This window comes from Aptenodytes patagonicus, chromosome 11 (assembly GCF_965638725.1).
Source record: "Aptenodytes patagonicus chromosome 11, bAptPat1.pri.cur, whole genome shotgun sequence".
In the NCBI taxonomy this organism is placed as follows: Eukaryota; Metazoa; Chordata; class Aves; order Sphenisciformes; family Spheniscidae; genus Aptenodytes; species Aptenodytes patagonicus.
Window position 1 is genome coordinate 12794917 of NC_134959.1, and position 25307 is coordinate 12820223.

At 39.7% G+C, this 25307-nt stretch overlaps 1 long non-coding RNA gene across 1 annotated transcript in view; it reads left to right on the forward strand.

Moving 5' to 3' along the window:
• LOC143165617 (uncharacterized) overlaps nt 1–25307 on the forward strand; it is a 171064-nt gene that overhangs the window by 135878 nt on the left and 9879 nt on the right. The window contains exon 3 of the long non-coding RNA XR_012996283.1: nt 401–511. This is a non-coding gene — a long non-coding RNA (uncharacterized LOC143165617). The remainder of the gene's footprint in view (nt 1–400; nt 512–25307) is intronic.

A 25307-nucleotide genomic window follows, 5' to 3' on the forward strand; every position in this document is an offset into this window, starting at 1 on the left:
ACAATAAAAATGGATTGAGGTCTGTGGGTATTGTCGGCTGGTAGCCATCATGGGTTTGGAACATCATTGGTGGGATTACAGCGCTTGTCCTCTGGGCTGGTATTTCATTGTGAGTGCATGCACATTTGCTGCAGTTTTCCTCTTTAGCTCCTTAAGGGACCTGCTTACTGAACTTGTATAAACTAACTGTAGATGAGGCGCTGTAAACGCTTCTTCGCTTTCCATCTCTAACAAGTGGCAGGATTAAGAGACTGGGGGTTAAAGTTCGCTGCCACATCATTTAATTTGCCATGCCATGCTGCTAATGTACAGTGTACCACAGCAGAACCTGAGGTGGGAAGGGATGGATTGCACACCTGTGTGAGCATTTCAATTCTCTTTCTGTTCCCCGTCTCTCTAGGCCACCATGCTAGATAAAACTTCTTTAAGGCACCTGAGAGAGAGAGAAAGAGAGAGAGAAAGAACACCTCCAGAGAGCAGCCTGCTGATAGAACCTACTTCTAACAATATGGTGAGTGTCGTTTTAAAATACCATGAGAAATATGATGTGGTGATCAAGGACTTCCTGCTTTAAGGGTTTCATGTATCAGGGTAACTAGACAAAAAAATGTAGTTCCCAGGGTGAAAATTATATTAACAAAGAATTAGTAATAAAGCTGAATAAATGTAATGAGATGTGAAAGAGAGTGCATAGCGCATTTTTTTTCTCTTTCATAATTAGGACCTGAAAGAAATGGAAATTCAGACAAAACACCTTCCTCATTACCAATTTAAATATTACAAATTAAAATGTGTTGTTATTGGACAGCCAATTGTTTTGTTTTTTCTTCAAGAGGTAAAGATGCTTCCTTTGGTTCAGGTTGCTGTTTTAGAGGAAAGGTTTTTGCAGAATGGTTGTTACCTGATTCTCTTTTAAGTTGAGATAACATTTCAAATTTTCTCTCTGCCAGATTCTACCTTTTCTGTCTTTGCTGAAATGATAGTTACCCAAACTCTGCTGACAGTCTGTGCACTACAGGGGTGGCCCAGAATCATCCTTTGTTATTCTCACAAGCTATTTATCATGTTTATTAAATCACATAGATTCCTACCATAAGTTGGAAAAACAGTATGTGCTTAATTTGGACCAATTAATTCCACAACAAATACATTCTCTCTTGGCCTCTTTTATAAACCAGAACATCAAACAGCTGTTCTCTCATCCCAGCAAAACTAGTATGTAACTTTTTTAGTCTGCTTTTACTAGTGAGTATTGGATGAAATAAGATACCAGACACTTACAGGGATTTATTTCAACCAATAAATCCTGTTAATTTATTAATGACTCAAAGCTTATAAGAGAAACTTTATTTCATGAAGTTTTTATTTCTGCGTTTTATAAATCTTTAGGCTAACAGTCAGTAATCTCCAGTTCCTTTCTATGTCTCAGTGTTTTGTTACAGAGCATAAAAACCCTTTCTAACACTGAAATAATACATAGTTCTATTTGAAAAACAAAATACGCAAAACAACATTGTTGTGTTCTGGGGGCAGTTTCAAACCTCCGACATGGGTTCTAGAAACAAAAGCTAAGCTTGCACTTACTGCCATGTCTGTTCGGTCTGCATAAACACATACTACAACTATCTCTCTCTGTATTATTTACCTTCTGGCTGATTTTGTCAGAGGCTAAGGAAGCCAGGTGACACTGCATGTATACATATTATCTTAAACAAAAGACTAGAAGAAATACACATATAGGCCTGAGAAGTATTTGGAAATGAGAAAAGGTTAGATGAGCATTGAGCAGTTCATCTAAATTGGCCATCTCTGCGATGTGCCTGGTGATATAGGGGCTCCACTCTTCGGTCTATTACAGAAGCTCTGCACTGAGCTCTCATTAAGCTGGTGGATTTGGCCTCTAAATGGTTCTGTTATATCACTCTGATTCTTGTCCCGTGGTTAGAGGAGATGACGCATGTCTGGGAGTGGCCTGCACCAACATCATCTGGGAGTTGTTGGCAACTAGTGTAATTTTGAACTGATGTTGCTTTAAATTGTACCTGGCCACAAACTAATGCCGATGTACTTCCAAAACACATGGGTGGAGTTGTGGCTGTGAATTTGCTGTACTGATGCTTTATGTACTTTCTTGTAATTTTGAAAAGAATAAGAAATGTTGTGCAAAGTCTTTGCTTCTGTGAACTTAGAGTAAAAGATAAAGGTTTAGACAACTACTGCAGTACCTGTAAGAACAAGTGCGAGTAGCCTTCCCAATGTTTGCTCTGAATTGCTTTGTTTTTCGTCTTCGTTTTTACAATTCCTGAGGGCAAAGTCTGTTTGAAACCAGCGTTGGTGTTAGCATGGATGGCCTCCAGGAGGTGGGGGAGGCAGAAATAAGGTTCACAATATTTCTGTCTGCTCCGTGTTGGCTGACAGAACCAGGCCAGCAAAAGTGGTATTGCCCATCACATCCCTTTCAAGCGTGTACAAGGGCTGTTCAGGGCTGTTTCTCTCTTCATGTGCACTGATGAGGAGGCAGCACGGTAGGACATGGCACTCGCATACCTCACCCATTTCAGGTCTGTGTCCTGACTGTCAGAATGTGGCCTTACCTATAGATCACTGTGTAAAGTACAGATGCTCTCTTTGTATTAGAGTTTGATAATAGTTTGGTGGTATAAAATTTTGCCAGTACAGTGCTCTATCTTTTATTTTAAAACAGTTGAGGTATCTGAGCTGGTGCATAGCATGATGGCTTGGGAAGGGCAACAAAACTTTGTAGTTGGGGATTACCTCCCCAGTGGAAAACCAGGAGGCACCTGGAATGGGTCTGACTCAACCCTGTGATACCTTTGTACTGCTTGTGCCCATTTCTATCTGCTAAATCTTGCATCTAGATATGCTTATAGAGATCTTTGTAGTAATGAAGCTTTGTCCATGACACAAGTCTGGTTTGCTCTGCTTTTGCTCTCCTAATCCCTTGCTGCTGCTGCTCTTCCCCTTTTATTTTGGTGTCCTTCACCACCACAATTTCTTTAGCAAAAATCGAAGTAGCTTGAGGCAAAGATCTCTCAGAGTAACTAAGGATCCTCACCTTGCCTTTTCTGCCTTCTGAAAAATAAAACAATATAATACAGGAAAAGCAATCCTCCCCACCATAGGCGCCATTCCTACAGGCTTTTTCTATAAAATGTGTCTTTCAGTAGTTACCTCGTTTCTGTGTAGGGACGTAGGTAGAGCATCTCAGTTTGGGAATCAAACCTGGATTTACAGAGAAATGTGCAGGCCAAATAAATGGCTTTGTAACTGGAATTAGACATGCAATCGCTATCTGCTGACTACTAATAAATTTGAGATTAATGCAAAATGTTAATATTTCATATTGCTTACTTTTTTTTGTCCTATTCTTTATTTCTGAAAAGATGTGTGACGAAATGAAAACTGCATATACACCATAAACTGCATTTCTTGACTACTGAATCTGTGCTTGATTAACCTTAATACATATCTATATTAATTTTTTTGGATTAATTTTTCCCGATTCTTTAGAAAGAAATGAATAAATGGTGTTTGCTTAGCTAATCTTAGATCTGTTCTCTTCAGATTAGTGATGTGTTATTTTTCATGGAATAAAGATTGTGTGTGCGATCTTCTTGCCAATATAAAGGTATTTAAAATGTAGAAATCTTGATAAATAAAATATTAAACAAAAATGTACATTTAACTGTATGTAAGCTGACCCATTAGTCAATAATATTTTTGTGTGATAATTCCAAATTTTGATTGTATTACATGACATGAATTTCTGAGGTCTTTAACTGAATGGATCTGTTCTGCTGCTAAAATATTTGCGTTCTTGTTGAGATGCAGGGCCTGAAACCTGTTGTTCATGTGAACAGCGTACCTTTATATTAGCCAGGTTACGAGCTGCAGTTTTGGAAACTCAAACCTCTTGTGCTTTTGACCAAGACCTGGTTTTTAAATTTATTTAAGTTTTCCTCCCCCCCAAACTATATAAATTATATAACCGAAATATTACAATTATTTGCATGACTTCAGTTTGTTTTGAAATATCAGTTTTGTGGGTCTCAAACTAATGCAACATTCACAATGTTATTTTAAATTGACGTGTTTGTGCACAAAGTACTTTCGGGATCAACTTTGAGAATCTCTCTCATCTTTTGCGTACAAGGTTGACAAGATAATCAGTTGTTAGTGCTTTAAACTTTTTAAATTTCTTTATTTATTTTATTGTTTTTAATGTGATAAAATATGTTACCTAACATCAAATTAATTTAAAATCGTTAAATACTTAGGAACAATTTTTGAGGCAAAATTTTGCCTGCAGTCAAAAATACATGTGTCTGTATTGAATAGACACAGAGGTGTTGATAGCCTGCAATTAATGGAGTTGCATGCTTGAAGGCCTATTTTCTGTGTATACAGAAATTGTTCTTAAATTATTGTTTTTAAAAGCTGGTCACAGGTGGGGAAAATATGATAGGGAGGGCATTGGCTTTCTCCCAAGTACTTTGTCTGAATATGAAAATCCAATATCTGATGTTTATTTCATTAAGGTAATCTGACTTGTCTAAGAAATTCTGCTTGGAAAAAAGCATTTCCTTTCAGCTTGTGGCTAATGATACGGAGCAACAGAACACCAGGCTAAAGGAATGGAAGATGATAGGGAGTATAAGCATAGTGTGACACTTTACTGGTACAGAATTATCTTCAGAAATGTCACCTGTTCTTGCTATATTTCCCACAATTTCTTGTCGTGAAAACTATGCCGTGAGAAAAGAAAGGCATCACTCTTGCAGGGTTTGAGCAGATTTTCCTCTTGTATAGTTAGGATAAGGCTTTTTTGGATGTCGCTCACTGGCAGACAGATTAAGAGCTTAAAATGAGGACTTAACGGCCAAAGCAGGTGAGTGTTCTTCTCTTTCAATAAAACTTGTAAAAGAATGGGTGAAGTTCAGGCAGAGATGCTGCATCAGCTAACAGTAATACCATCCCAGATGGGTAATCAAACAGCTAGACATGTCCACCAACGGAACAAATGAAGGTTTTGGAGAGTCAACTAGATATAGGAAAACTGAGTGTTTACCATTGCAGGAAATATACTTTCATAGTTATTTTTTATGCCCAAATATTACTCCTTCAGAGTCATCATATTTTATGAAAACTTTTATTAACATTTCCGAATGACCTTACCCCCATTGTGTTTTTATCAGTCCCAAGAGCCATAACCTGTTTAAAATATTTTTTATCTTTATAAACACAATAAAGTAAGCTGTCTTGCACATAGATTTGTAGATCTCATTAGAGATACTTTTTAAAAAGGTACTCCATCTCTTGGGAAGATAATGACAAGTAGTAATCTTGGCATGCAAAGTTTTCAGACAGGAACAGTTTGTTAAAATAGACTGTTTAATCTTTCCAGCATTGTTTTGGAGTGAATGTACTTTTTAATTGCGCTTTTACACAGCATTATGACTTGAATGAGGGAAAGACAAGGACAGCTGAAAACAAATGCGGTGGCAATATCAGTTAGATGGTATTCCAGGTGAAAAAATAGCCAAAGTATTTGCTTAAGATTTCAAGTGTTATCAAAGTCATGCAAGAAAAATGGCAGGTTTTAAACTCATTAAAGTTACCATTTGTCTGTATTGTAAATGAGGTATATTCCCTAGGGTAGTTAACAGCTTTGGTGGCGCAAGATGGGGGTAATTTTTCAGATGTACTGTTTCCAATGGGCCGGTGTCCTAAGGCTTTGCTTTAAATGGCCTTTTTATGCAGTAGGATAATGGGCAGTTTGTGCATTGCTAAATCAGCCCTATTTTGTTAGGAATGTTACAGTCAGGGCACTTACAATTTGTCAGAGGAAATGCAGAACATCTCTACAGGAGTCTGTTTAAGAAGACATCATTTCTCGATAAGCTCTTGCTTAGGTCAACATGCAGCACTGCTCTTACACTATTCCCCTGTTGCTTCTGCCGCACGGGAATGCTCTGATTTATTAGGATTGCACAAGTCATGTCCTCCGCCTGACTGAATCCACAATGTGGAAATTTTCTCTTCCCTCCCCCTTTTCAAAACAAAATGTAGAAGGTTACTTTAAAGCCCTCTTAAAGTATTTCTAAGAGGACTGTTTCAATGAAAGGAAATACCCGTATGTTGCACAGAATCTTTATTGTATGGCTGCATGTTATAAATATATCAGGACTATTGTTGTTTTGGCAAGTGTGCTATTTAAGAGCATTGACTGTATCCATGTTCTATTATCATACTACTGTAAAATGCCGGTCATGATGTGCAAAGGTAAAATGAGAAGACTGTGAACCTCGCGAATGTGATACAGAAACATCCAGCAACTAATGACATTATAGTTTTTAACCAGAACATACAGAAACCAAACATCAACAAAAAAATCCAAATGTCAAAGTGAGTTGCAGTGATGGGTACTACAAATGTACGTCCTGTCAACTTTTTAATTACATTTCAAATTGTAGAGACACTTCTCCTATAAAATTAGCTTAACGAATGATGATTCTTTAGTCAAATCTGCTGTAAAAGCTACGTGTAATTCAGTGTTGTGTTCATTTCCCGTTTGATAAAGGTGCTAATACTCTGTCATTCAGACTGCTATTACTAAGAAATTTTTGGTTTGCTTCAGCAGTGTGATATTTTAAACTCAATGCAGCCAAGGACATTTTTAATGAAAAGAAGAAAGCGATGAAAAGCCATAGTAATTTTGTGTTTGATGCCAATTGTAATATGAGAAGTGCAGAAAATATTTTGAAGGGGTCAAAGCGCTTCCTTTTTTTTTTTTTTCTTCTGTAACACTGAATTTAGCTGTCTGCAGGCATTTAAGCCCAGAATATTCTACCTTCTCTGCAAAGAGATATAACATCAGAGTTTCTCTTAAAAGGCATCTTGGGTGACTGTGGGTAACCTTCCCTGGAAATGAAGTATCTCCGTTATTCTGATTCACATGGACTCCTTCCTTACGGTTTCTTTTTCCCACTCTTTGAACTGTTGTTTAGCACTCTTACCTTACCTCTGCCTTTCTCCCTGTGTATCTTCCTGTGATGCTTAGGAGGTTTATTTTTTTAAAAATATATGAGGGTAGCAGTTTGTGCAAGTTTCCTGGATTTGCATGAACCAGACAAAGATCTTTCTTTCTTTCTTTGCAACTCTTTATGGTCGGCTCTTCAAGGACTGGAATGATCAAATGAGGAAGGGGAGATGGTCCTGGAGTTGGTAATGAGGCAAAATAAAGAAGACACGATGGAAATCCCTAAAAACAGGCGTTCATGTCACTTGTTCTCTCTATCTGCTGTCTACAAAGAAACATTTCTGCAAGTGATGCCACTGCTGAATCTGAAAATCGTGGAGGACATTAGTTACCCACAACAGGACAGGCAATCTGTGAGCAATATGCCTGAGCAGATAGCAGGGATAGGGAGGACAGGGCTGGGGAATGGAATGCTGCACCATGGGCTATGTACTAAGTGGGTATTTCAAACCAAGTACTGTGCTGTACAATGATTAACAGCAGAAGTACCTTCTGCTGGCACTGCATAGTGGTGTGGCTGCACTTCAGTTTGATATATAGGTAGCTAAATCAGTATGATTAGACTGTGCAAATTAAATTGATGTAACATCATATAGGCGTTGCCTGGAGAAGAAAGAATTTGATTTTCAGAAATGCTGGGTACTTGCAAAGTTCAGCTGCCTAAGGATTGCTTTGAAAAAATTGAGTCTTTGGTGTGGAGCCTTTGTTTAGCCAATGACAAAGATATAATTTTTAAGGTAAAAGACAAGGAACAAAGAAAGAATTTATAAGAAGCTATGAGAAGTAATGACAAAAAAATTCTCAAAATAATATTTAGAGTCAGGCAAATTCTATGAAATGGAATAAAACCACAGCATGGCAGCTAATATCCAGAGTAAAATTTACTTTAATAAAGTTGTTGTTAGTATTTTTATGAAAGTGTTAAATGAATATTTAGGAAATTGGTAATATCATAGGAAATTTGTCACTTTGCAGTCACTACTTGACATTCAGTTATTTTCAGTTTACTGTCCAATGCAAAATTATTCTGATAGCCACCATTAATTTTCTAGAGTATTACAAAGAACACTATTTGCACTCCTTACTAAAAGGAAAGAACAAGTACAAGTACTTTCTTTCCCCCAGAAGTCAGCTCTCAAGGCTGCAGTTAGGGAACTATCATTTTTATATACCATCAAGTCCTGTAAAATCTTAGATTCCATTAAAAGTATCTAGTATTTTTGCCTGTACTTTTGGTATGGAAATGTTTCAAATTCAGATTACTCCTAGATGATCAAGGTAAAAGGGAAAGAGACTTACCTCATTTAAATTTAATTAATGAATTGTTAACTCTGAAACCTAGTGATGACATTAAACTTACACTATCCTTTTTATGTCATATCATGTCCTTTTTGCAGAATCATCCAGGTACTTTAGTATCTGTTCTTTAATAAAGAATTTCAGCCTTCCAGGAGCTGTGAAAGACAATGTCTTCCTTGCCTTCAGCAATGCAGTGAGACAAAAGCTTTTATTGAGAGCTTTTTGGGAGTCCCCTTTTTGCATGGCCAAGTAGACGACCTCACTTTTCAGGACAATGCAAGTTGAAAATAATACAGATTTCAGCAAAGAATAGCAGAATATAGTTTCTATTTTACGCTTGTTTAATCTTTTGGGTCTGTGTTTAATGAAGTTTGGTAATCTTTCAGATTTACTATGCCTTTCATTACTGAATATATTAGTAGCCCATAAAGAATCTTTTCTGTGCCCAAAACACATTGGATGCAAACAAACAAGCAGTAGAAGTGCCGTTACTTCTGAGAGGCGGCATGAACTCTACCTGCTCTAAAGACAAGTTGAAGTCTGGGCTATTGGAAAGGTCCAGTCAGTGATATAAAGCAGCTTGTGGTCACTGAGCTCAACTGTGGAGCCTCCACAATATGTGCTCTATGTTCAAACTTGCTGGATTGTAGAAAGCAAGTATAGAGAGCAACTTTAGAAGACTTTCTGCAGTTATACACACAGAGAGAGAAATAAAGGCCTGATCTGGCGAAAGGGGAGAGGCAACAATGGAGAACTGAGATTAATTTTTGACAAAGAACATGACACAAGTGGACTAATTATAAAAGTACATCACAGGATGATGGCAAGTGTTAATGCCGAAATCATTCTTATTTAATTCTAAAGAAACAACCCATCTGTACAACCCAAGAAACCCCTAAACATACACAGAATGTTTAAGGATTCTGCTCTAGCAAAAACAATAAGAAAAGGGATGGATGTGAAAAAGAGTTGAACTGAGTTGCAACAGCACTAGAAGAAAAGCTAAAGAGAGAAATGGATAAGCAGAAGGTGTCAGATCATTCGTGATTTGGTTGTACACTCCACCATGAGTAGCATAAACATTTTTTTTTTTATTTTGTTTTTGGTTGCATACTGCACAAAATTTTCTCTTGAACCAATGAGGATAGTTAGAATCAGGGGCTGATGCTCAACCCAGGGGGAAGAGAGAGTCATTCCGTTACCGTGCTCATCCCTGACCTTGTAGTCTCTGCATTGCTGATAGGCAACTCTAAGAGCTGCCAGTAGTGTCAGTGACTTAACTGAGCTGTACCGAGAAGAAATACAGTGATGCGCTGTTCTGCTGCCTTTTCACTCCTGACACACCCCATATGCTGAGATGGTGGGTGGCAGTAGGAGACCTGGCACATTAGCAGCAGTGCGTTCACTGTGCCAGGGGAATAATCTGTTGGCTAGTTAAATCTTATTTCTACTTCCTGAGTAGCGCTAAGAGGCGAGATCTTTACAGAAAATCCAGCTCTTGGAGTGTGTGTTAGCGCAGTCTAGAGGACGGTCTGAAGCGTGTGCCTTGAACCTCTATTTTGAATATTGATTTTTAAATATATTTAAAAAACAAACTCTAAACTGTCTAAAACTTGAGTGCATTAGCAATTCTTATGAAAATAATAAAACTGTTGTGCCTTTGTTAGGTTTTTAGGTATGTATAAACATGGGAAAATTCACTACACCAGAAAATTCAAGTAGGCAAATCAAAGCAGAAATAAAAAACTTCTTATTTTCTCTGTTAATAACATTGCTTGTTAAACAGAAGTTGGCATAGAATCCCGGTGTGAAATTGCCAAGAAAAGATTGTTAATTTGGCATAAGCTTTAAGTTGTTTCACTCAGTATCATATGAAAATATGTAGAATTATATGTGTATTTGTGATTTATATTGCTAGTGAAATGGAGGATTTACATTACAAGGAAAATAGGTGTGCACCATCAGGGGGAGTTCATGTTCATCTGACAACTGCAGGACTTGGCAAACAAATACAGTAAACTTGGAGGCAAGCAGCAGAGAATATATCCTGCAATGTTTTGCTGGAAGAAGCAAAATCAAACAGAATCAATCATCTTTTCAATGAGAGTTTAAGGTGACTTGCGCCTTGCTCTTAGCTCTGCAGAGGACTCGTATACCCTTCTTTACTACGCGTAGAAGACACTTCTTCCAGCAGGGTTGGTACAGGACTCCTCTTTTATAACTAAGACCTCCAACTCCTGGGCCTTATTACCCTGTATAGAGTTACAGAGGCTGCTGAAAAGGGAGTGGTCCTCGCCTTTGAGCAATCGTGGTCTGCTCCTTATGCATCAAACTGTACTTGATGGCTTTACTAGTTAGCCCAAGAAAGCTGCAAAACTGGGGGGGGGAAAGACCCTTGAACAACATAGTTGTTAATTGACCTTTTTGCCTTATTGTAATGCTGTAAGTATCCAGAGGTATTTGGTCTTACCTTTTTTTCCCTCTAAAAAGCTAAATTTGTGTTTCTTTGTATCTCTCTATCTATGGATGACACGGAGCTCCGCTGGCAATAGTGTAGCGTTTCTGCTCAGTTCAGCTTGGATGTGTACAAAGATGGTTCTTTACACCTACCTTTTATATGAGGGCTCAAATCAGAGAAATATCATGAAGTATGTGGAATAAAATCCTGATTCCACTGAATTTGGTTTAGTTTTCACTGTTGATTTCATTTGGACCAGGATTTTAACTGAAGTTAGCTTGGAGATAGGATGTTTTTTTGCAATGGATTCCCGGTGCTGAAATCTCCTTCTTCACATCTGGAATAAGGCTACAGATAGCACAGGAGTGCAGCAGGATTCAAGGGGTGGCAAAAATAAAAGCATTTTGACAGGATTAGGATAATGCAATAGAACGTAGATTGGTAAGGTGGCCTAACACGTTAGCACCTCCATTCCTCCCATAGCTCCCCTTTGCCAGAAGCCACTGCCATTCTGACAGGGGTAGCAGAAGGGAAAATATTACTGCACTTAAATTATTTTTAGTTCATAATCAAACACATTAATTTAAAAATAAAAATCCTCCACTGGTAATGAAGTGGGGCAGCTGCAGAACAAATTTTTCTTTTGCCACAAGTGTGACAACCTCTGGTGGAGAAGCAGAGAGGACAGTTTGAAATGACAGTCTCCTAAACCACTCCAAAAGGATTTATTAAATGTTGTTGGTCAGAACCAGAAGTATAGTTGTAAGAGCTGTTATTTTGTACAATAGGAAAATTCTGTTGGTGTAAGAATTGTTACCTTTTTCTTATGTATTTGAAAAGTGACGGTAGTGAAGTCTTGTGTTGGGTAAAGAGAAATCAAGAGTTTGTACCAAAAGAGTTCTGCAGATACAAAGAGGTGCTAAGTAGTTTTGATTAATATTGAAATCATTGGGGGGGGGGGAGAGAAAAAGAGGTACAGCAAAGGAAGAAGGTATCTTTGAACCTGATTCTGGGCATTGATGATTAAGGATGCTTTTGGTACCTTTGTGCTGACTGGCATACATAGTATCCAGGCTAGAAATACAAAGTCAGATAATAGAATTGTTTTGGAGAGTCTTCTACTTGCCTTTCTGCACCTCAGTGGATTTGTGTGGATTTTGCTGAAATTCACAATCGGCTTTATTTTGTTCATTACCTTTTTCTGTGCTACACAGTGAGAGAGCACTAAGTTATCAGACATAGGGACTGAAGGGGAAGATGAAGATAGCCTTGTTGTTCCATAAGAATTGGGAGGTGAAGCAGCAAAGACGACACGAAGACTGATTCAGGAAGATAACACAGTAGCTTACAACATGGAGGACAAGAGAGATCCTTAAAGGTAAAAGAACTGACAAAATTTCACAGCAGGCACTAGTGGGAGATGAGAATCCAAGGGAAACATCGTGCCATGTGAGAAACAAGCTTTCATTGATCACAACATGCCATGATGTTTCCATGATAGCACTGTCTAGGAAACCATTAACCGTGGTGAGAAGAGAATACAATATCTGACAACTTTTTATTTTGTTTTAAGAGGTACACATTAAAAATACATCTAACATATGGGACACAAAGAATCTAAATAATGTTATTAAACTTCTGGTAGATGTGAATCTCCAGGGATGTTTACATATGCTTTTGAAGAAAACTGAAAAACATTAGATTTTGCATTTCCAGGCTTAATTCATCATTTTATTTTAGTCTGTTTAAAGAAATCTATGCAGAATTATTAAGTTACTCAAAATAATCCCAAAATAGAAGACTGAATTTTATAAACATTTTACATATTTGTGTTTAATTTGTTGAAAATAGTATAAAATCTGCTCACATTTGGCATCTTGAATACAAATATTAGGAACTCAATCTCCTGATGCAGTGCTGTGGTTTAACCCCAGCCGGCAACTGAGCCCCACACAGCTGCTCACTCACTCCCCCCTGGTGGGATGGGGGAGAGAATCGGAAGGGTAAAAGTGAGAAAACTCGTGGGTTGAGATAAAGACAGTTCAATAGGTAAAGCCAAGGCCACACGCAGAAGCAAAGCAAACCAAGGCATCCATTCACTCCTTCCCATGGGCAGGCAGGTGTTCAGCCATCTCCAGGAAAGCAGGGCTCCATCACGCATAACGGTTACTCGGGAAGACAAACGCCATCACTCTGAACGTCCCCCCCTTCCTTCTTCTTCCCCCAGCTTTATATGCTGAGCATGACGCCATATGGTGTGGGATATCCCTTTGGTCAGTTGGGGTCGGCTGTCCCAGCTGTGTCCCCTCCTGACTTCTTGTGCACCCCCAGCCTGCTCGCTGGTGGGGTGGGGTGAGAGGCAGAAAAGGCCTCGACTCTGTGTAAGCACTGCTCAGCAGTAACGAAAACATCCCTGTGTTATCAGCACTGTTTCCAGCCCAAATCTAAGACAGAGCCTCATACTAGCTACTATGAAGAAAATTAACTCTACCCCAGCCAAAACCAGCGCATGCAGTATAATTTTTAACAGTATGATTTAACAGTTTTCCAAGAGATATTGTGCACACTTTTATTTTAGAATAAGGAATTCTATTTTAGTATAGGAAAAATAATATGTATGCATGTCTTTGTACCTATGAACTGAACTACTGTGTGTTAGTTTCTGTGCACATCTGCATTCACTGCAGAAGAAAAAGAAAACAAAATCCCACCAACAGTATTTGGTTTGGAAATATATTTATGTAGCAGGCACAAAAAATTAGGCTAGGAGATCACAGTGCATAGAGGGTCTTTTACCTCTAAAATATAAACCTTCTATCTTCTAGCACAGGAGGGTTAAATGCAGAGCTTTTAAGTTGAGGAAATATGCAGTTCATGTGAAAGGTTTGATAGCACTATATACCCACCAAAAGCTTAAATGTGCCTGACTGGTTTTATGGAAGACAGTAAATTAGTCTTTCCTTTACCTTTGACAGGTGAGAAGCAGTTCTTGCATGTCCGGTGGCTATCACCGTACATCCACTACCACACAGGTGAGGCTTTCAGTTTCAAAATGATGACTGGTAAGAAAAACAAGATGTCTTTCCTGGTTATAAATTTAACTCTTCTATGATTAGTCTGGGCCAATTAGGACACCCCTGGGGTTCAGACTATGGCTCAAGTACAAGCTTGAAAGCCTGATTAGCTGAGGTCTCTTGATACTTGTTCTTGGTAGTAAATGCTGGCACATATAGTATTGATTTTCATTTAGATATCTTAATGTTTCCAGACAATCCTAGCAGATGTGGGCTGAACTCAGATCTACGAGAGTGCTGGGCTGCAATCTGCAAGCATTTTTCTTGCCATTTTGTTTCATTTTTCCTAAACTTAACTGATTTGGAATCAGGAGATATAAATGAAAAATGCAGAGTTTGCCTATCAATCATGGCATGTACAAACATTGCTACTGCCCTTTTCTAACATCCTATTACCACTGGGTAGTTGGCTAGTCAAACAGGAATAAAAATTACACTGCAAACATCATAAGTTAGGCTTGATTTGTTGAGCAAGAAGCCTGACAATTCTGTAAGAGTTATATACCTCAGCCTCGCTGAAAATCAGCCTTGTTATGGCTCTGGTACGTCTATAAAGATTGTTCATTTCATATAAAACAGCTACCTGCACTGAAAGGCCTGAAAGGAAGAATGATGCTGGTTATAAATATAGAGGAAAATCTATTTGTCTGCCCCTTCGTGCTGTTAGCAAGTCACACGATGCAGCCCTTATGCTGTTCCTAGGCAGCAGGGGGAGTTTTCCACGGCCACCTTTTGCTTTCATCTTCTGGCCTGGACTGAAGCACATCATCTCTCTTTGTCATATGAGATAAAGCAATGAAGTGTGACCAGTGCCACTGCATTGCACTCTGCCCACCAGGAGCACGTTAATGATAATGAAAAACTATACTGCGCCACATTTAAAGTAAATGTGAGCGTAAGGCTGTCTGTCGGCAGACTGGTATAACAGTTAATGTCATAAAAGATAAATAGAAATTATTAGAATTGGCTTGGAAGGGATTTTTTATAGAGCAGGGTTGTATTCCTTTAAAGATACATTATCAGGCTGTTAAATCTAATTCAGACTACTGGGCAATTAAAATGATTAACATTCTTTACTCATATAGTTCGATTCATTAAAGTTTTAAACACCCTTTACACACTATTTATGTTGAAAATAGAGAAATAACATGTTAAAATGTCTTGGATCGTTAATCATTCAAATTTGCTGTATAACTACTTTCTCAAAACCTTGACACCACAGTGAATATTTACAAACCTCAGAGGCATTTTTGAAAGGATGAACAAAATTAAATTCCACCCATTTCTGTTATGTCCAGCAAACCTTTGGTAGTTCCCAGGCCCTTCGTGTTTGCAAGAAAAATCAGGCAGAAAATTCCTAAAAGATTGTTTTAAAAGTTATTCTGCCCAGGGACTTGTACAAGTCTTAGCTGTCTTCACCTGGGGGCTTGCTCCCTGTTTGATATTTGAAGGTAACAGCATGGATGCTGTTACTGAAGCTAATAGGAACTCCAAGTATAAGGTCTTGCGTACTGAAATGAAAATATACTCTGAGTCTGGCACTTAGTTTTCAAGTGCGTCAGATGGAATTTTGTATTATCTACTGACAAACCAGTTTATTAGATGGATATAAGAAGAGATCTTCAGGCTAGTAAATGCTGCCATTAGTTAGAGGTGAAACACCCACTTCCCTTCTGTGTTGGCAGTTGTAACGATCTCTGAAACACTGTTGGAAAAGTCGTGAAAGTCAGTATACAGTATGTGACAAGACAATTATAAACCATATATTAATGCTAGTCTTTTGAAAATATTAAGTCTACAGGCTTTTTAGTGGTTTGAAACACTTTTTTTTTTTTTTTTTTTTTTTAATATTCCTGCACCTACTGAAAACGTCTGGGCCTTTTTGAAAGAAATGCTGTAAATTACAATGAGCGGTTGGATATAATCTAGACTGTGGTCCCATATTCTGGGAAGCCAGATTATTGTGTTTGCCCGTCCCTGGAAGCAACAGTAGAACTTGTGGCCCATGAGCTGCCTCGTATTGCACCAGGTAAGAAAGCTCAATATTTGCATGTCAGAAGTTCAGAGCAGCACACAGGGCTGCAGGAAGCATGCTGCCTGTGTCACCGAATGTCCTGTTTCTCAGATAGGCCGCAGGCTAGATATGCTGAACAAGTGTGGTCGTTACTCTTTCTGTGGCATTATTAGTAAGAGGAAGAGGTAATTACAATTAGCCTCTTTGAAATCACCCAGGGGCTCAGCTGATATGTCAAAAATGTAGATGGTAGTAAACACAAAGATGCAGCTATATTTTCCCAGCTGGCAGCATGATCCTAGCACCAATACCATATTTAGTATGCTAGGGTCTTTCACTTTGAGAATATCAAGGGGTATTCAGACTCCTTCCTAGACGCCTATTTCAGAAGCCACGTGCTCCCTGGGTAGACAATGGAGAAGTGGCTTCCTAATTTAGGTGTTCTGGATTAGGCCCAGTTACCTTACAGATTTACTAAGGAACGCTGCCTCCTAATTTATTCACTTGAACAGGATGCCCAAATTCAGTTAGAGACAACTGCAGTAATCCTAGGATCATTAGTGAATGATATACTGACAACAAATGTGTGCCCAGTCAAGTAGCTCATCTTCCAGTAAGATCTGACAGTATGAGAGGGTCAACTAGCTGTAGAGGATCCACATAACTGTTCTGGAAGAGACCATTTTTTGCCTCTTTATTTTGCCAGTTTCTCCCTTTGCTCCATTACTTTTATTCTTTGTGTAAGACTGCCTGACATAACGAGTGGCTCACTATGCAGAATCAAACCATGCTATTTTACAGTACCATGTACTGTATCTGATGCAGTTCTAACTCTAGACAATAAAGGGAACTGTCAGCCTCTATCAGTGAGGATGTTTCTAGTGCTGTTCCATCATTCATTGCAAGAGCAACATGAGCAGAGCCTTTCCCTTGAGAGACTGACAGCCGTTATCATCTCTGCGATACTATAAGCTTTTGCTGACTTTAGGGAACAGAAATCCCAGAGGTACTCTTGAATTTCGTGTCAGCGTATGGTGCTCTAAGCCAGCCCACCAAATTGGCATACAGAGGCTCTCTACCATTGCAGAATAGGGCTGATAATTAACAGCTATTCAGATGAATATTAAGATCACACTACTTTCAAACAATTAATTTGCTTAACTTTTTCCTACCCCGAGTCCAGATGGAGGGAGGCAAGGTGGAGAAATAGTCCCCTTAACTTGGATGGAGATCACTACCTCTCTTCTTGCTGCTGTCATTTATGTCCTATGTCTGTGTCTTATTCAGAAGCCTGGGACTTCAGCATATTCATGATCTCTCTGGTGTCACTGTGGTAGTCATGACTGCTGCCTCCTCCTTCCAAACATTTCTTGTAAATTTGGATGGAAGAAGGTGGGGTGAGGGAGGGAATCTAAAGGACTGAAAAGGGCTTCCCTATTTGTATTAGAGTAGGGAGAACAGGAAATACTCCTATTGCATTGGTTTTATACACCAGAAATTTATCCATCATTTTGATTTGTGACAGAGTTTTGGCCTTCAAGTTGACCTAGCTCTGTTTGGTCACGTAGTATTAGTATCGATCCTGATGCCCCGAGTACCTTTGCCTAAGCCTAGCTCTCCTGGGGGTTGTTGGACTTGTTTCCTCATGGGGCTGCAGATGAGTTCTACTCAAATGATCAGTCAGAAGAATATACTGAGCCAGAAATATAAACCCAGGATACCACAAAACCTTACAGGTATCAGTGAAATACAGAATACAAAATTTAGTCCAGGCCTCTGCCTTTTCTATTTTGCTAATAATCAAAATTATATAACATAGGAATTACTTTTATTGTTGGTATATCTGGGAAATTATTTTTCCTTTGAGTTTTTTAGATGACTTATACCTCCCATTGATTTTGATTATTTACTGTTTGACAAGGGGAACGCAGGCAGCCCATGCTGTGCGAAAGATCAGAGGTGCCTTCATTCCTCAAGGCTATTGCCTTCTTTAATTCTTCAGCGTAGGATCAGTGAACTGATTGCATTTTCTTCTATTTGACACTTTATATTTCACATTTCTTCATCAAACTATTGTAACATGCTCTCTTTTAGGGCTAGCTGCTCTGAGAATATAGCTGTTTTGTCTTGGCCATTATTATAACCCTTTGGTGGCTTGTAACAGCAACTTTCAGCCACCATCTTTCAGTTAAACTGCATGGAGTTGAGTATCTTGTTAATCCATTTTCTGTGCTTTTCTTTTATTGGTGTTATATGTATTTCATATTTAATCATCACATGATGTGACTTGAGGGCAGTTGTTCTTCTATTTTTTTCTTCAACCGGGATAGTCTTACAGGCCTAAGGGGAGATTTTTTTAGCTGCAAACATTGTATGCCAAATCTGGAAGTACAGAGCACATATCAAATATTTGCAAATACAAACAAATAAATGTACGATCTGTTTGGGCATGTAGTTATGTGTGTGCGTTTTTGAAAAACAGCCCCTTGGACAGACATGTTTTACAATGGTGAGAAAGAAGCCAATGGATATGAGTGTTTAGGCTCTTGCTACTTTCTAAGTGATCCACTTTCTAAAATAGTTAATGTAAGTATCTGAAATAGAAAAAACAGAAGTTAGTTCTATCAAACCTGACTTTAGGTCATGTTTCCACATATTTTGATCAAATAGGCTTCTCTCTCCTTTTCTCTATTATAAGATATGCTATACGGTATATATTTCCAGTGACTAATGTTTGTTCTGTGAGTCCCTGTAGATGAAAACTTGGGTGATGTTAGATCAAAGCCTCCAGTAATTTCATAATTTCTTTATGAAGAAATGCTTGTTTTTGGCTGTAGTTGGCATCAGTCTAAATGAATCAGTAAAATGGGATGATCTCAGCTCATATAAATAATAGCAGCCTTCTCCTGTTAGAAATGCCTTTCTTCTGGAAAAGCCAGTTGTCCCACATTAATGCATTTCTAATCAAAAACACTAAGCCCCATATGGTATTTTTTAACACATTTGAGAACCCTGGTTAAGACAGAATTCTAAATGTATTGGAAACCAAGTTCATTGTTGTTCAACACTCAAGAGACTGTACAAAGAGTATACCCTTGTATTTCTGTGTTATCCTGCTTATTAGTTTTACAGTACTGGGTCTCATTCTTTTTCCTCCTCCCCTTTCTCTGCTTTTTGTGAAATGGCCTTCATGTTACCATATTACAAGGTTTATCCTCTCTCTCCCTCTTAAACATAATGAACATCAGAAAAGGTCCCTGAGGCATAAACAAAAACCAAGAGGGGAACAACCCAGAATACCAGGGGATGGTGAGGAAGGAAGTCAACAATAGTTCAGACTAACCAAATACTAAAGCTTAAGATAGAGCTTGCCTATAGAAATGCTGCTTGAAAAGAATTTGTTCACATTTTTGTGAAAAAAATATCTTAAAAGATACTTTTATCTTATAAGATACTTCTGTTTCTGTTTATTGTTTAAAACAATGGCATCTACTTCCTCTGAGTCATCATTAATTGATTTGCCAAAATCTCATATTATGACATGTAAGTTAGAAACGAAACATGAATTACTAGAGTCAATATTGTATATTACCTAAAATTTCTCAGGCTGTGGAGGCCCTTCAAAATCTAAGTGCATCCAAAACCCCTTCATTTCAGGTTTAACTCTCAATTGTTACTAGTTTAAAGCAGATCTTATAGCACAAGTGGTGCTGAAATACACAAATAAAAAAGTTAACATGATGTTTTGTAAAATTTACTATTTTTCATTACAGAATCATATAACAACGTAGGTTGGAAGGTCAGCTAGGCTAACCACCCACCCAAAGCAGGGCCAACTACGTGAGGTTGCTCAGGACCATGTCCAGTTCAGTTTTGCATATCTTCAAGGATGGAGATTGCACAGCCTCACTGCGTCCTTGTTTCAGTATTTGACCACCCTTTTGTTAAGTAAGTAAATAAATAATCTAATAAAATTTTCCCATGTTGCAAACTGTGTTCCAGAGATGTGGAAGCCTGGCGGTAGACTTTTCAACTAAAAGCAGAGTCAAAAATGCTCAGTACCTTGACTCCCTCTTTGTCACTAGGTCTCCTGCACCCTTTGATCAGCGGGCCCACATTTTCTTTAGCCTTCCTTTTGTTGCTATTGTACTTAAGGAAACCCTTCCTGTTCTTTCTAACATCCTTCACCAGTTTTAGTTTGACTTTCCTCATTCTATCCCTACATTCTTAGGCAATGTCTCTGCTTGGTAGCCCATTCCCACTCTCACCTTCTGTGTGTTCCCTTTCCACATCAGAAGTTCATTCATGCTGTCCTTCAGCCACATTTGCTGAAATTCCTGCATGTTGGAATGGACTGCTGTGGGCTTTGAGAGGGTTTCATTTGACAAAAAATTTCAAGGCGGGGGAATCAATATTTTAGTTTCCAGTTCTGGCCTGGCAATTTACAAGGTAAGCAAATATATTTCTGTGTATGTGTTAGGAAGCAAAAATGCCCTTAATGGCAAATTTGGCAACAGAAGAAGGAATGAGAGGGAATGGGGAGTGGTAATGAAAGGGTTTAATTTCAGCATGCACAATTTGGAGCTCAAGCAAAACTGAGATAAAATGATGAATTCTGTCTTGAGGACCTATAGTTCAACTATTCTTTCTAGCAGAAACAGGTCTTGTACGGAGTGATTGTCTAGCTGACAAACAGTTCTGTGTTACTTCATTATACTGAACAACATTTCCTTCAGAATTTTTACATCTATTTTTAATAAGAAGATTGTAAGGAAACATTAATCACTGGGCACTACACACTGCTTTTTGACAGAACTGTATCCATTTAGGTGGAGGATAGAGCTTACCCGCTTTCTGGGTGTGCACGACTTTTAAATGGGCTAAAACATGCAGGATGGAAAAAGACCTTATCAGAGGCACACTTAGAAAGAAGTATCTATCTGAAATTATTGTTCAGCACACCTGGAGTCTCTTTCAGCTTATGTGAGGCTACTTCCCACAGAGTCAGCACCAAATGGTTATTCCAGGAGGATAACAAGCTAGAAATTTAGTTAGAACGTGTTCACGTGCAGAAAGAAAACCAGGTATGCCAATGCGCTTCCTCTAGTTAACTTAAATTGCCCCTCTGACCCTGCAGCGCTTTTCACTGATGTACTGCTGTAACATTACTCGAATGACATTTTGTCATTTGCTGAATGTTAACCTGCAAAAGTGCTATCTTTGCTCCTTTACTTTGAGACAGGATGACATACACTGCAGCCCCCAGTTGTTGGGGGGTAATTTTATGCTCCTTTCCTGACAGACAGGATTCCAATAGCACCATATGTCAAAACCTCCAACCAATTCCAGTCATGTACCCACACCGTCCAGCTGTCACAGCTATAATTATTGAAACTAAAGCCCAGAGAAGTTTGTAGTTTTGGAAATGCTCTAGTCTCCTTAGATCTTTACTACTGATGTTATAGCTGATTAGGACCCTGCCAGCCTTCTGTTGGTCTCTTGAAAACTGCTGTAATTCTCATTCATCATGGAAGCTAACCAGCTGCTCCAGAGCCATCCCCTCAAATGTGTTGCTTGATGTTATACTTTGCTGTTGTCCTGACCTTGATACTTTGGATGTTCAAACAAAGGCTACTTATTATGTTGGAGCTAGTATAAAAGGATCCAGTTCACTACAGTCTGCACAGAAAAATGAAAACATTTTTTTGTAGGTACCTGGTGTCACTGTGAAGACTGCTAGTAATCCACACTCATTTCCCAGTCATCCTGCTATATTTTCATGACCGTTTCAGGTGAGGGAGTGAGAGGTGGCAACCTCCTGTTGGGCTGACATTGAGCTTTTGGCAGGAACATCTATCTTGTCAAAAGCGAATCCTGTAATCAGAGTTTTGTGCCTTTACATCCACTTTTGTCACTTTTATCCAAATGTAATGAAGTTTTTCATAGAATCATAGAATGGTTTGGGTTGGAAGAGACATTTCAAGGTCATCTAGTCCAACCCCCCCTGCAATGAGCAGGGACATCTTCAACCAGATCAGGTTGCTCAGAGCCCCGTCCAACCTGACCTGGAATGTTTCCAGGGATGGAGCATCCACCACCTCTCTGGGCAACCTGTGCCACTGCTTCACCACCCTCAGTGTAAAAAATTTCTTCCTTATATCTAGTCTAAATCTACCCTCTTTTAGTTTAAAATCATTCCCCCTTGTCCTGTCACAACAGGCCCTGCTAAAAACTCTGTTCCCATCTTTCTTATAAACCCCCTTTAAGTATTGAAAGGCTGCAATAAGGTCTCCCCGAAGCCTTCTCTTCTCTAGGCTGAACAACCCCAACTCTCTCAGCCTTTCTTCATAGGAGAGGTGTTCCATGCCCCTGATAATTTTTGTGGCCCTCTTCTGGACGCACTCCAACAGGTCCGTGTCTTTCTTATGCTGAGGGCTCCAGAGCTGGACGCAGTACTCCAGGAGGATCTGTTCCATGATCTTCCCAGGCACAGAGGTGAGACTGACTGGCCTGTAGTTCCCCGGGTCTTCCTTTTTTCCCCTTTTAAAAATGGGGGTTATGTTTCCCCTTTTCCAGTCAGTGGGAGCTTCACCAGACTGCCACGACTTCTCAAATACGATGGATAGTGGCTTAGCAACTTCATCCGCCAGTTCCTTCAGGACCCGCAGATGGATCTCATCGGGTCCCATGGACTTGTGCACCTTCAGGTGCCTTAGATGGTCTCGAACCTGATCTTCTCCCACAGTGGGCGGCTCTTCATTCTCCCAGTCCCCGCCTTTGCCTTCTGCGGCTTGGGCGGTGAGGCTCAAGCACTTGCCGGTGAAGACTGAGGCAAAAAAGTCATTGAGTACCTCCACCTTCTCTGTGTCCTGGGTCACCAGGTCTCCCGTTTTGTTCTGGAGAGGGCCCACATTTTCCCTCGTCTTCCTTTTGTCCCCGATGTACCTATAGAAGCTTTTCTTGTTGCCCTTGACGTCCGTGGCCAGATGTAATTCTATCAGGGCTTTAGCTTTCCTAACCTGATCCCTGGCTGCTCGGACAATTTCTCTGTATTCCTCCCAGGCTACCTGTCCTTGCTTCCACCCTCTGTAGGCTTCCTTTTTGTGTTTGAGTTTGTCCAGGAGCTCCTTGTCCATCCATGCAGGCCTCCTGGCGTTTTTGCCTGACTTCCTCTTTGTTGGGATGCATCGCTCCTGAGCTTGGAGGAGGTGATCCTTGAATATTACCCAGCTTCCTCGGGGCCCTTTTCCCTCCAGGGCTTTGTCCCATGGCACTCTGCCAAGCAGATCCCTGAAGAGGCCAAAGTCTGCTCTCCTGAAGTCCAGGGTAGTGAGCTTGCTGTGCGCCCTCCTGGGTACCCTAAGGATCTTGAACTCCACCATTTCGTGGTCACTGCAGCCCAGGCTGCCCTTGAGCTTCACATTCCCCACCAGCCCCTCCTTGTTGGTGAGAACAAGGTCCAGCGTAGCACCTCTCCTCGTTGGCCTCTCTCTCACTTGGAGAAGGAAGTTCTCATCCACGCATTCCAGGAACCTCCCGGATTGCTTATGCCCTGCCGTGTTGTCCCTCCAACAGATGTCGGGGTGGTTGAAGTCCCCCATGAGGACCAGGGCTTGTGAGTGTGAGGCTGCTCCTATCTGTCTAGAGAGGGCCTCATCCGCTCTGTCTTCTTGGTCAGGTGGCCTGTAGCAGACCCCCACCGTAATGTCACCTGTCCCTGCCCTCCCTTTAATTCTGACCCATAAGCTCTCGGTCGGCTCCTCATCCATCCCCAGGCAGAGCTCCATGCACCCCAGCTGGTCATTGACATAGAGGGCGACACCCCCTCCTCGTCTCCCCTGCCTGTCCTTCCTAAGGAGCCTGTATCCCTCCATCCCAACACTCCAATCATAGGAGCCACCCCACCACGTCTCCGTGACGCCAACAAGGTCGTAGCCCTGCAGGCGTGTGCACGTCTCTAACTCCTCTTGTTTACTCCCCATGCTACGTGCATTTGCATAGAGGCATTTAAGTTGGGTCCCCGATGAAGCTGTCTTACTGGCTGGAGTTCCTTTTTGCTGCTCTTCAGGCGCTCTCCTGCTGACCTGTGTTCCTTCTCCAGGCTCTAGGCATCTATTGCTGGCCCTGGCATCAAACTGGTAGGAGTGGGATGGATTGAGGTTCTCCTCCCCCAGCAACTTTAGTTTAACATCTTTTGATTCTCTTTGAAACTTTGGTTTGAGTAGGGAGTTCAGCTATTGGCTTTTTCTATTAAAATCTTAAAGTTGAAAGTTTTGTGATCTCGAGGTGTTTATAAATTTTAACCTTTTTGACAGCCTTTGCATTCATATCTATTGCAGTGCTACATATGTGTAGTACATAAAGTAACACCTTTTTAGATTGTGTTTTCACACTATATTCTTTTTTGTCTCCAGGAATCAGCCCCTCTTGTACTCATTGCAGTAGTTTCACTGACAGTGTTATGCTTTTCTGATTTGTTCATTCACTTAAGAGGCATTTTTTATTCTAAAGGTAGGAAGGCTTTTGAATTTAAATAAAACGCATGTAATTTACATGGCTTATATTTTGATCAAATAGCAACTTGTAATCAAGTGCCTAGACTCCAATATACTGCTTTCAACCTGGATTTCCTAAACTATTTTGAGATGCTAGGTAAGAAAATGTCAATACCTTTAAAGAAGAAATGTTTTATTGATCAGGAGAGATTTTAAAGTGTGAAAAGCAGGACTGAGTTGGAATTCCTAGACTGGAACAACTGACTAATTTGATGAAGAAAATGAAAGAGGGAAATTTGTTAAACATATTCTTTAGCAACTGTCTTTTAATAGTGAAGGAATTATTTCAGCAAAAGTGATCACCAAAAAAAAGTGGAATTTGATATTGCTGGTGAGAAAGCTAAGAATAACTTTGAATATTGGAAGAAAATCAGGTGTGTTGTCGTGCAGATCACTGGCTCCCATTTACAGGCAGCAAGGATGATGTAGATTTAAAAGGCAGACCAGATTTTTCTGAATGCACGTAAGAAATCATCCCAAATGGAAAACAAACTGTCTCTAATTTATGATTAATTCATAGTGTTGAGATACCTTTTAATGGCCAGATTGGGAAAGAACTAAGAGACTTGGTCCAGTGGACCCTAAGGTCCTCATTGTTTCCCAAATCTCTGGGTGCAGGATCTTGTATTTTCTCACTAACTAGCTCTTGGTGGTAGCCTGAAGTCAACAACTTCTGGACAATTGATTGCACCTGAGCCCCCTTTTTGGGCTCTTGATAGTCCTCCTTAAAGTGAGCTGAATAATAGGTGAAATGCGACTGTTCAGTCAGACATTGAAGGAGAATAAAAAGGGAGTCATCAGTCAAAGAGCTCAATACAACTGGATGACCAAAGACATGGGAAAAAAG